The following is a 13,652-nucleotide window of genomic DNA, read 5'->3' as shown; positions in this document are numbered from 1 at the left end:
TCCTCAAATTGACGTGTGGCTTACTATTCTTTCCTTTCATTCAATTCTTGTCCTGGAATGACCTTTCCAATCTGCCAAATCAAACAAACTCCACTCATTCTTTACTTCTCAGTTTAAATACTGTCCACTCCAACTGTCTCCTCCAGTTCCCCACAGGAGAGCTGACTTTTATCTTCTATTTCCTGTGGCATCTATATTAATATAGGTAGCAACTTCACAAGGAAAAACATACATTTTTAAAGAATATCAAAAAGAATTCTCCTTATTACCACATTCTCAATTTGCTCAGTTTATATTCTACTAGTAAGTAACTACTTCTACACTTTCTTGTTGATCTTTTAAGATATTTTTTACTTTAAATGCAAGTGCCAAGAACCCAACCACAAGAGCCATCCCTGTGGCCTCCCAATATATAACTTGTGCTAAAAGTGGAAACTGACCCTAGAATATAATTATTCTTGTAAACAATCTAAGATAATTTGAAAAGAAATATAATTCACTACTGCTGAGTGTATAAGGTTAGATACACATCTAACAATTGTATATGATTACTGATGGTTTAAGTATTCTCAGTCGGAGAACAAAAAATTTCTTATCTTTGGTGTGTTTGGATCTTTTGCCATTCATCATGTGGATTTTGTTTAACGGAACTTGACATTACAGAACAGATATGAAATATCTGCACTTGATAATTTGTATCATGAATTGAAGCTTTCAGCCTAACAAAGTGCCCATGTTTGCTCTATTTAATGTTTTTTCCCTCAGTTTTCATTTTTCTATTAGACCGGACTTGTATTTTCTTCATGCGTATTGTCTGAAATAATATTTAAACCTTTCAAAATGAACACTTACATATGTATGTGACTTGCAGAAACTACAGACTTTGGTCTTCACTTTGTGGTAAGATTTGAAGTTCTTTATTCTTTACTGGAGTTAAGTTCAACTCATTCATCTTACCATAAGATACCACATATGTGAACGTGTGTTTATAAACAATATTAGTTCATTCCTGCTACTTTCTCTTGCATTTTATTATCCTTTCAAGCATTTAAAATGTTTTGTTTGTTTTTATTATTTTATTTTATTTTTCCCTTCTATTTTATTTTTAATTTTATGATACAATTCCATAGGGTCTGGGATTTTCCTTACCTTCTCCCGAAATTCCCTCCCCCCACAATATTACAATAGTATAGTCCTTCATAAGTAATCATAAGTCTATCAATCTGCTAGTCAAGTGTGTCCTGACATTGCCAGTATGGAAAACAGCAGATAGTCCAGCATCCTATTGTCAAGCTACTTCCAGGAGTCTCACTGGGAGTCCTTGGATTTGGAAGCAGAATGCATTCTGCACTGCATTTTCACATCTGGATATACAAGTCTCTATTATGCCGTTGCTATATATTTCCTTAAATGAACAGCCATAAAACAAAATCAATAACAGAAATGAAGTTTAAAAAAATTACAGCACCATGGAGTCTTATAACATGCTACAGAATGACCAATGTGTCGATGAAGAAATAAAACAGAATACAAAAACCTTCTTGGAGAAAATGGTGCTACTGTATGATCTATTTTATTTTAAAGGTTTATTTGATTGAAGGCAGAATTATAGATAAAGAGACAGAGAGAGAAGGAGAGACTGAGAGACTGAAAGAAAGGTCTTCCATCCTCTGTCTCTCTCTCTCCAAATGCTGAAGTGGCTAGGGTTGGGACAGGTGAAGCCAGGAGCTTCTTCTGGGTCTCTAATGAAGGCAAAGGGGCCCAAGTACTTGGACTATCTTCTATGGCTTATCCAGTCACATTAGCAGGAAGTTAGATTGGAAGTAAAGCAACCAGGACCTGAAACATCGCCCATATTGGACCCCTGCGCTGCAAGGAGATGGCTTAATGTGCTACACCAGAGTGCTGATCCTTTTTTGATTATTATCATTATCTTTAACAAATGTATTATCAGCATAGATTTTCAGTGTCACAGAAAATGCACTGTAATTATTCCATTACAATTCTTTCGTTAATGTATGTAAATATGAAGAAAACACACTACGTATGTAATGTTCTCTCCCATGTATTCACAAGGCATTTCATTTCTTTTTTTGTTCATAACATCCATGGCACTAACTTTCCAAAATACTCTTACATCTTTGGATAGAATCTATCTCTGTGAGCACTGTCAACATTTGTTTTGCCCATTTCTTGCATCGCCTGATGCCTGGCACTCGCACGATGTTCCTCAACATCTAAGGTGGAACTTTCACACCTGCACATGTCTCGGTCCCCTCTAACACTCAGGAGAAGCAAACATTAAACTATTGGCTCTTTGGCCTTTGACTTCCTTGTTTTGTAACTGAATTATCCCTACATTGTCAGGGCACAGGCAGCCTAATGTTGCATGTTTTAATTTCATTTCTAAAATTGAAAACAATTAATAACTATTTCAGGTCCTCTTTTGTAGAATTTTCCGACATTGTTGCAGGATTAATGTTTGATCTCTAGTGTTTTCCTCAAGAAAAAATCATGAGAGTATTTCCTGAATTTTCTAGATTTTAAAACTATTTGTAAGCTTTTGGTAAAAGAAAAACAAATATAGACATCTTGGTTTGCACTTCATTTCCTTGAGTAGTTCTTATTTTGCTGTCACCTGGAGTTGGATTTTTTGCAGAGAAGTTTAACGTCAAACTGGATTGTTTTGTACCTACAACTGGCTTGGTTTCAATGACTGCTGGACAAAGAGATCTGCATTTTACTTTGCAATTTCTCTCTATGGTTTTACTAGGTTCTGTGTTACTGTTGAGTATTTCTAATATGTTTGTTCCTACATGAAGCTTCATATCTGTAATTTGTTACTTCAAACATCACCTTTTTCATGAAAAAAAAAATTTTACTTAAGAAAAATGCATCTGTGGCCAGTACCATGTCTTAGGCTAAATTACTCCTATGGTGCCAACAGCCCATATGGGATCCATTTCGGGTTATGATTGGCTCATTTCCAATCCAGCTCCATGCTTACAGCCTGGGAAGGCAGTGGGAAACTGCTCAAGTCCTTGGGCCTCCACACACATGTAGGAAACCCAAAGAATCTTCCTGGCTCCTGGCTCCTGGCTCCTGGCTTTGGATCACTTCAGCTCTGACCCTTGTAAGCATTTGGGGAGAAAACCAGCAGAAGGAAGATCTCTGGCACTCTTTCTGTAACTCAAGTAAAAATAAAATAAATCTTTGCATTATAGGCATAGACAATGCTATTTTCTAGCATCTATTGCCATACTATATTTAACAGTTTCTTTGTGAATCCTTTTTTTGGGGGGGTGAATAAAGATGTATATATTACAACAACCCTTCCCTTCTCAGTATGCTAGTCTCCATTAGTTCCTCTAGGTGAATATATGTCTATACCTGCAATGCCTTGGTGCACATAGATAGCAGAAGGTTGAAGTTGTAAGTAGTAAGATTGAGGAGAACAGTGGGAGGGGAAGAAATGGGGGGAATCTCTGTACCTACAAAACTATGTCATAGAAAATAATAAAAGATATTTTAAAAATAAATAACAAATAAAAATAAAATAAATCTTTAAAAGATTCATTCTACTCATGATTCCTTTACACATTCTTACTTCTGGCTAACCAGTCTCCACCTCCTGTGCTACCACGCTGAGGCTGCACTGTTGTCTGTACAACATTTCTTTCGGTTGGAGCAGGTTCCAGGATTAGGAAGAAACCAGGTGTCCTATATATCTAGGATGGATTTTTGTTATCCATTTCCCTCAGTGTTTTTAGAAGACTTTCAGAAAAACGATGGAAGTCTATATAACCATGTCTCTACCTCAAGTTTCTGAAAACACTAACTTGCCCTCATAATTGTGTGTACATTGCTGCCTTATGATTGCAGGATTAGTTTTGTGTCTTGGAATAATGAACTTCCAAAGTGATTTTAAAAATCTGAGGTACCTAGCACAATATATACAGTATAATACATGCCAATAAAATGCTTATGGCTGACAAGATAAGAAGATGCTCTTGAGTCTATTGCCCATCACTTCTTCAATTGAATGACTGCCACACGTCTATTCTCCATCCATAACATTACTTCTCCACTATCTGTTGAATGTTATGACAGCATTCAGATGCTTTATATTAATTGATAATGTATATTTTTTCCCAGTGTCTGCTTAACCCTGGTATGTACTGTTTCTCAGTCAGCAAAATGGATTGAGCCTAGGTTGGTAATTATACATAATTCACTTAGTTATTAGTTAATAATTCAGATCTTAAGATTTGTAGCATAGTTTTTTTGCTGGCTTGAAAGGAAATAAAATTTTGCTACACAGTTTTATTGTGATGGATTGTGACCGAAACTTCCAACTATATCACTAAAGTGGACTGTGAGCAAATATTTAGCAGTTTTAGTAAATGTCCTTCTTTCATTTTAATTTCAGAATTGTTTCTACAAAACAACTGAGATATTATAGAAAAATAGCTCATATTTCTAACTACATTTTGAACCAATAATTATGGGGGTCAAATGATGCATTTTAAAATCACACATATGGCTGGTGCTGCAGTGCAAATGGTTAAATTGCTGCCTGTGACCTTGAGAAACCAAATAAGCAATGTTAGAGTTCTGGCTGTTCCACTTCCTAACCAGCTTCCTATTCATGTGCCTGGGAAAGCAGCAGAGGATGGCTCAAGGACTTAGGCTTCTGCTATTCGTGTGGGACACTCAGAGTGTCTACCTGTTGCAATAATTTGGTGAACCAGTAGATGGAACATACCCCTCTTTTTCTCTCTCAACCTCTCACTCTCTCTCTTTCTTCATTCCCTCTCTTTCTGTAACTCTTTTTTTAAAAGATTTATTTATTTGTAATGCAAAGTCAGATATACAGAGAGGAGGAGAGACAGAGAGGAAGATCTACCATGATCACAATGGCCAGTGTTGTGTCAATCTGAAGCCAGGAGCCAGGAACTTCCCCCAGGTCTCCCATGCAGGTGCAGGATCCCAAGGCTTTGGGCCATCCATGACTGATTTCTCAGGTCACAAGCAGGAAGATGGATGGGGTTAGAATAGGCGCCCACAAGGGATTCCAGAAAGTTCAAGGCAAGGACTTTAGCCACTAGGCCATGCCGCCAGGCCCTGTAACTCTAACTTTAAAACAAAAATAAATTTGAGGGACTGGTGTGGTAGCCTAGCAGCTAAAGTCCTTGCCTTGCACACACCAGGATATCATATGGTCTCTAGTTCTAATCCCAGAGGCCCCGCTTCCCATCCAGCTCCTTACCCTTGTCCTGGGAAAGCAGTTTAGGATGGCCCAAAGTCTTGGGAACCTGCACCCAAATGGCAGACCCGAAAGAGGCTCTTGGCTCCTAGCTTCTGATCAGCTCACACTCGGCTGTTGCGGCCTCTTGGCGAGTAAATCACTAGATAGAAGATCTTCCTCTCTGTCTTTCCTCTTCTCTGTACATCTAACTTTCACAATAAAATTTTTTTTAATTAACGAATAAATAAATCTTTAAAAATTCAAGTTGGAAAAATTACTCACAACTGGAAAACAGAAAATAGAGAAGAAACACTGAAAAACAACTGGACTGAATACTTTATTCTCTCTTAGTTTTAATATCAGAAGTGTTTTAACTAGTTAATGAATGCTTACAATTTCATTACAACTTTAGAAAATGTGCATTATATCTTTTTTTAAGATTTATTTATTTTTATTGGAAAGTCAAATTACAGAGAGGAGGAGAGACAGAGGAAGATCTTCTGTCCAATGGTTCACTCCCCAAGTGGCCGCAACAGCTGGAGCTGAGCCAATGCGAAGCTAGGAGCCAGGAACTTTTTCCGGGTCTCCCACCTGAGTGCAGGGTCCCAAAGCTTTGGGCCATCCTCGACTGCTTTCCCAGGCCACTAGCAGGGAGCTGGATGGGAAGCAGGGCCGGTGGGATTAGAACCAATGAACATTTGGGATCCCGGCGTGTTGAAGGCAAGGATCTTAACCACTACACTACTGCAGAGGCCCCGTGCATCATATCTTTAGGAATACTAAATACCATTGCTCTCACTTACCCAAGTTCTGTTCATCTTCCTTAATTTTGCCTCTATCTTTGCAGTATATGTGAACAATGCATATTAGACAGTAAAAAATCTCTTAAACAAAAGGCATGAAGATCACTAGAATCCATATGTAGAATTAAACTTGATTCCTATGTATCTTACTATACCAAAAATTAGCACAAAACAGACCAACAACTTAAATGTAAGGTTCAAAGCTATGAAAATACTGTATGAAACTAGAGGCGAACACTTTAGGACATTTTTCTGGTCAAAGGTTTTTTGGATAGATTCCATAAGTATAGACAATAAAAGAAAAAAATATTAAAGAAGTCAAACTAAAAACAGTTTGCACCATAAAGGAAGTAATCAACAGAATGAAAAGACAACCTACAGAATGAGGAAAATATTTGCAACTGATACTGGGTTAACACACACAATTTATGAGGCACTCAAGAAAAAGAGAGAAGAAAGAAAGAAAAAAGGAAGGAAAAAAGAAAAGGAATGAGAAATAAAAACAGAGAGGGAAGGAAGGAAAGTAGGAAGCAAGGAAAGAGAGAGAGAAAGGAAGGACAGAAGAAGGAAAAAAGAAAAGCCTTAATAGTAAAAAAAAAAATAACAGTTTAAAATAGGCAAATGATTTGACATCTCTTAAAAAAAGATATATACAAATGGCTAGGAATTATATGAAAAGACGCTCAACATCATTAATCATTACAGAAATGCAAGTCAAACCTATAATGAGCTACTAAATCATACCAGTTAGAACAGATATTATCAAAAACAGAAAAACAAGAAATGCTAGTAGGAATACAAGTAAATGGAAACTCTCACGAAGTGTTAGTTTGAACATCAAAGCAGGCATTATGGAAAAGACTATGACGTTTCCTGCAAATGGAGAAGCAGACCTACCACAGGACAACCTGCAAGGCCATTACATGGCATCAATACAAAAGTAATAAAACCAATAAGTTAAAGAAACATATACCTTCCACTTTTACCGCAACTAATAATAGCCAAGATATGGAATCAATGCAAATGGTGATCACCACAGAATATGTGGCATGAACGCACAAAGAAATTGTATTTGATCAAAAACAGAACAAAACCCTGTCATTTGTGGTTATTATGGTAAGTAAGTCAGGTAGAGAAATACCATATGGTCTTACTCATATGCACAAGTTAAGAAAACGGATGCCAGGGACCAGCGCAATAGTGTAGTAGTTAAAGCCCTTGCTTTGCACAAGCTGGGATCCCATATGAGCACCGGTTCTAATGCCACCAGCCCTGCTTCCCATCCAGCTTCCTGCTTGTGGCCTGAGACAGCAGTTGAGGACGGCCCAAAGCTTTGGGATCCTGCACCCGTGTGGGAAACCCGGAAGAGCTCCTGGCTCCTGGCTTCACATTGGGTCAGCTCGAGACGTTGAGGCCGCTTGGAGAGTGACTCATTGGACAGAAGATCTTCCTCTCTGTCTCTCCTCCTCTCTGTATATCTGCCTTTCTAATAAAAATAAATAAATCTTTTTAAAAAATGGATGCCATAAAGCCACTGGTCAGCAGTGCTTAAGCAGTCTGAGACGTGTGGGGAAAAGGGAAAGGGATAAAAGAATGGGTAAAGAATAGAAAGATGTAAGAACAAAAGAAATAACTTCCAGTGCTCTTCAGGACGGAAGGACAGCTGCGGTGAACACTGAAAGTGACATAAAAGAAATTTATGCTTTCTCTGCTATGTGGCAGTTAGTGTAGGATACAAAGAATGTATAGGAATGAAAACAGTTTGTGATGTGATTGTTTTTCGCCCTTATTTATTCTCTTGTGGAAGTGTGGTCTCCCTACTTTTAACTTGCTGAATATTATGGTTATGGTGAATTAATCCTGTGAATGTAGAGTGGATTAAAATCACATCTTTGCAAAAACTGAAGAAAGGGGAGGGAGGGAGGCAGATTGAGGAAAGTGTAGGAGGTCTTCTTGTAATTGTATCTACGAATACATGAAATCTGCTCTCTTTATCATAATAATAATAATTAATTGTGCAAGTCAAAACAAAGCAGATCCTGAACATTCCAAACACAAAGAAATAATAAATGTTTTGGGTAATTAATATATCAATTCTCCTAACCTCCTTATTTCACATTATTCAAGGTAACTTAATAACATTTACAGAAATGCAATTTAAAGATACCTGGATGAAATGAATATTATTTATTTTCAAAAAGTTCACAGGTAGTGCTGTGGTACTGCCAATAAAGCTACCCCAGTGGGCATACGATACGGACTCCGGCTTGTGGTTTGTGTCCCAGTTGTTCCACTTCTGATCAGGCTCCTGATTATGTGCCTGCGAGAATAGTGGAAGATGGCCTGAAGCTTGGAGATCCAGAAGAATCTTCTGGCTCCTAGTTTTGGGCCGGCCAAATCTAGCCATTGTAGCCATCTGTGGAATCAGTCAGTAGATGGAAGATCTCTCTCTCTTCCTTTCTCTTTCTCTCTCTCTCTCTCCCCCCTCTCTCAAACCCTTTCTCTCTCTCTCTGTCTCTTCCTTTCTCTCATTCTCTCTCTCTCTATAATTGAGACTTTCAAATAAATGACTCACTAAAAAACGCTCACACGCAACGCATATCAGGAAGCTTAGATGGAAAAGCCATATGTAAACTTCAAAATTCTCTTTCAGTAAACTAAATTTAGCTTTTAATTACAGTTTTCCATAAACTTCATGAAGTTCCCTCAAATTTATTGAAATACCACACTGTATTACATAAACATGTAAAACTATGATATATCAATCAAAATTTTACTCCAAAACTGAAACAGATGCTAATGACAACAGCAACAAAATTGTTATGAGGGCAAATATTCAAAAGGAAAGTAGTCTGCCTCTGAAATACTTTTATTTTTCTTGTAATTTACAACTCTGCTGCTTTGTACAGGACTATGAAATCTCTCAGATCCACTGAACCTCTTCCCTCAGCTCCTTCCTCTCCGTGTATCATACACTCTCCCTGCCTGCCTGCCTGCCTGCCTGCCTTTCCATCCTCAGTTTTGTATGGGACAGTCCATTCCACCAGCTCTGCCATACCCATCCTGAGAAGGTGCAGCCTTGGAATGCATCATCATTGATCATTTTCCACCTTTGCTGAGAAACTGTGGGTCCTAACATCTGTATGAGCAATGAATTCCCATCATGAAAAATATCTACTGTTCTTACCTTTTTCAAGACAATCCTTTATACCTGTCCCATATCAGCACGGTTCCAAACCCATACAAGTGAGTGGGAATCTTCATTCTGCTCTCTATACAAAGCCTACCTCTTTCACTATCAACAGACAGGTTTGCTACATCTTTACAGAAGAAAACAAAACCAGTAATTATTATGGGTCTGAGAATGTCCTAACTTCTTTCCCATAGTCTCAGAAGGGGAAAAAAGTTTCTACCACTACCTTAACTGAAGTACTCTATATAGGCTTTAGTGATCATCTTTGCTGGGCTCTAGCGCTATCACTCAGTTCACAGCTCTTCCGTGTTACATTTCTACAACTTTACTGGCTCTGTGTCCTCAGGCCAGAAACAACTATGAAATCTTGCCAACCACAAATTTGCTTCAATCCTACTTAACCTATTTACATCTTTGTTTTTCTCCAATATTTCAGTATAAAACATAGTTTATTACTCATGACACTCATTTCATTCTTTTTCAGTAGCCATTTTCCCTCAACCCAACTTCCTTTCTTCTGAAATTTAAGTTTGTGATTATGTTTAAGTTGCACAACTCAATGAACTTAGTACTTCACCCAGATCATACTAGATACCAAAGAAATACCTGCATATTTAATTTATTGATCCAGCAAAATTGCTGAGAAAAGAACATGAGAAAAATACCGCAAGTAATTTAGGGAAATATTTTCGAAAACATGGTATTTCAAATTTTCTATTGCATCATCTTCTGCAGCAACAGATATAAATATAATTAGTGCATCCAAATAAATTTGCATATGTTAAATGCTGCTAACCTTAAAGTTGAGTAGTTTCCCCCAAGTTTTCCTTCTAATTCTGAGAAGAGACAGAGATTGCCACGCATCAATACAACCCTGCTAATAGAATTTTAGCATCGGCTTGGATTGCAATTGTTAAAACATTTTCTTTAAATGAAGTACAAGCCTTTTTGAAATCTGAGGATCATATTTATACATCCTTGATTGCATTTTTTATAAAACAAAAATCTAACACTGGAAGTCTTGCGATTCTACCTCTATTATTTAGTGCTTTCACTAATGAAAGCTATTTTTATCATCATCTTTGTAGATTTCAAAGAGGACTGATTATCCTAGAAATAAAAGATGTCAGTCTTTATTTTTTAAATGACACTCATAGACTCTTCCAGCAAGACTATTACATTTCATTATTTCATAAAGCCCTACATATGGCCGAGTAAAATCAGTGAGTGCTACATAGATGATCTACCTCTGAGAACAAAACACAGAACTGGAAAATCTGTAAGAAAGTCTCACAGGGGCAACTAACTACAGGACACGAGACGCTTCTGGACAACAAGGCAGAGACTCAGACCCCAGGATTACACCTGCTATAGATCGCAGGGATCTATATTTCCTCCATCATATTAAGTTCTTATTCAGCATATCAAACAATCTCAGACACATAGCTTTAAAGTAGAGCTTTGTGGGATTAAAGAGAAAAGGGTCTTTTTAAATGTTTTTGTACAGTTAGGAATTTCTAGTGTAGTGTTAAACCTGCATGAAAGAATGGATCTCGGAAAATACACTGAACAATCATTCAGGTACACACTAGTACACATTTTAAGAGAGGGATGAGACCTCAGACCACAAGGAAACACTCAAGTTATAAAGCAACAGAAGCACGTTTCATATCCCCCCCTTGCAGAATTGTTTATATTCCCATACAGTAAGAACACAGAATTCTTTCGTAAGAGTGAGAAAGAGTATGGGGAAGGTGGTTACCATACTCCCCAATTAATGTCAAGGCTTATCTATTTATTTTAATTTGTTCCCTGTGGTGCAAACTTCAGCAAATGGAAGATCACATCTACATCCCAACTATTGCCCAGGGATAAGAACTGGAGCAAAGGAAAGTCAAAATGATTATTTAAATAGATAACAACATGCTCTGCTTTAGAAGCCACATGTTCACAACCAAAACCATATGAATAAATACAGCTATTTGACACCTAATCATTTGTAATAGAACACGGGTAACTAATCCTCATAGGATCTAAAATCCAAATAGTTCTTTACACAAATCTAGCTTAATCCCCTTCTTTTGACAATGCAGGGTTTCTAGGTTTCAGGATTATAGATTTTAGAAGGCCTTCAGGTCACTAGTTTCATAAAGAAATCTTAGGGTTCCAAGTACCATGAGTCAACAGCTAACTCTTTACCATGTAAGCATCAGGACATTATTTGGATGCTAATTCATGTCCCTGCTATTCCACTTCTAATCCAACTCCCTGCTTCTGGCTAGAGAAACAATAGAGGATGGCTTAAAGCCTTGGGACCATGTAAGTGCATGGGAGACTCCTTCGGAAAACATTCCTAGCTCCTGGCTTTGCATTGGTTCAGCTGCAGCCATTGTGGCCATTTGGGGAATAGACAAAGTATATGGAAAATTCTTCTGTCTGCCTCTCCTTCTCTCCGCAATCTTATCTGCCTTTCCAATAAAAATAGATAAATGTTAAAAAATTTTCAGATTTTTTTTTAATGCAAACTGCTTAAAGCCCTCCAATCAGAGTTCCAAATACCAGGCCACTGCAGTCACCACCTTTGGCTACTTCTGTTTCCTTCTTCAAACTGCCCCTAAGAGTCTCTCCTTCCACCATCTTTCCAAATAGATCATTGTACCTTCCACAGCAGGCCTCTAAAAGACAAATACTGGTTACTATCATCCTTTATTTTCAAACGTCTCTGCTACTTAGGACAACTGAAGATATAAACTAAAAACAGGAAAGCAGATGAGTTCAAACAAGTTTGACTAAAGGACAAATCTTGCATTTTGGTCCTACTTTTATTTTTATGTTGCTCAGGTGATCTCAATCAGAAGAACAATTAGACTTTAGTAACAAGGGAGGCAGGGTGGAGTCTGAGGCCAGACATTTTTAATTCTATCTTTGAAAAATCACCTCTCTGTGCCTTACTATCCTTATCTAATATAGGGATCACAGCAATCCTGAAACTGTGAGGAGTTACAAGTGCCAATATGTTCAGAGCACCTTGAACAAGAGCACTTTCTAGGTGTGTTTACCATGGACTGTCCAATCACTCTTGTTTTTATGTTTTCCTCTTTGCAGCATGAGCTTCGGGCAGCTCAGGGGATGTGTGTATGGTGAAAATACTATGTGTAGATTTCAAAATTTTGTACCTAAATAAATTTAACTTTTAATTCAATTTTTCACAAACTTTATTCTTACGTGTACTGATCATGATTCAGCAGGTTTCACAATACACCAAGTACACAATTATGTAAGTTTCAGGAAAGAAATTGCATAGGTTAAAGGAGATGGAGATATTTTTAAAAAATAATTATCTTCCACCACAAAAAAATTTCTGTGGCAAGCAAACAGTATACCACATTCAGAAACAAATGACAAGTGAATAATGAAACAAGTGGATACTATACCTCAAGATTCTCCCTGAAAATAAGACTTCTATAATCTTACACTAGCCTCGTAATTAATATTTTGTGTTTTTATTTCTTTAAAAGATCCCCCAAACTACATAAACTTTTTTACAATATAGGCTTTACATCAAATGTAGTTGTTTTCAAATGTATGCATCATCACTGGTGGTCTTGGCTTCTATTTGGGAGACATTTTCAGGTTCCACTAAATAAAGCTAAGAGAATAGTGTCAGCTAGTAACGAGGAACGGATTAGAACTTGTGATGCAGAAGACCATTAACGAGAAGACCAGGACTATTCAGGGAAAACTTGTAATAAATGAGAGCATTGCCATATATACTGGAATGGTACAAGTGAAAACAGGATTCAAAAGAAATTCAGTTTAAGTTTTACTCGATCCTACAAGGAGCTGAGACAGTGGAAGAAATCTAATCAAGAATATGATCGAGAAACAAAGATTTTAACAAGGCTAAATCAAGAGCATCAGAAACAAGGTTTGAGTTCAAAGTCAAAATAACTGATGTCAAATTCTCTGACCTGGATTCAAAGTGTAAAGTGAAATGTTTTGTAAAAGTAGATTGGCTCAAACAAGATGAGAAATGGGGCTCAGATTCAAAGGGGAGAACATAGCTGTGCCAGCGCCCAGAGGTACAGGCTTTCTTTCAAAGAACAGTGGAGAGCATAATTCAGAAAGAAACGAAATACTTGAGGCTTATCCAGAAGTTAGGAAACAAGCCTTAAGGAAAACCTGTGGTAATAGGCAGCCTATGATAGTTCCTGCTTAGCATTCATTCCAATTGAGAATTGGTAGTACATACCGTTCTGAAGCGGGGTTAAGTGTTTGTGGAGCAAAGATCAAATGGGTATTTTTGCATTAAAATTAGTACCCAAATTAGTATTTTTCCCCCTTAAAAATCGCTCCAGGAAACACACCTGAATCTCTACTTCTCTCTTCAATTCTGTCGTTATGAATA

General features: G+C 37.4%; 1 protein-coding gene across 1 annotated transcript in view; it reads right to left on the bottom strand.

The window, feature by feature from the left end:
* Window positions 1–13,652, bottom strand: part of MORC1 (MORC family CW-type zinc finger 1) — a 155,481-nt gene that overhangs the window by 45,642 nt on the left and 96,187 nt on the right. The gene's annotated exons all lie outside the window — the stretch shown is intronic.

Source organism: Ochotona curzoniae, unplaced genomic scaffold (assembly GCF_017591425.1).
Source record: "Ochotona curzoniae isolate NIBS_2020 unplaced genomic scaffold, NIBS_Ocur_1.0 contig_3498, whole genome shotgun sequence".
Taxonomy (NCBI): Eukaryota; Metazoa; Chordata; class Mammalia; order Lagomorpha; family Ochotonidae; genus Ochotona; species Ochotona curzoniae.
This window is presented reverse-complemented; position numbering and strand designations above follow the sequence as displayed.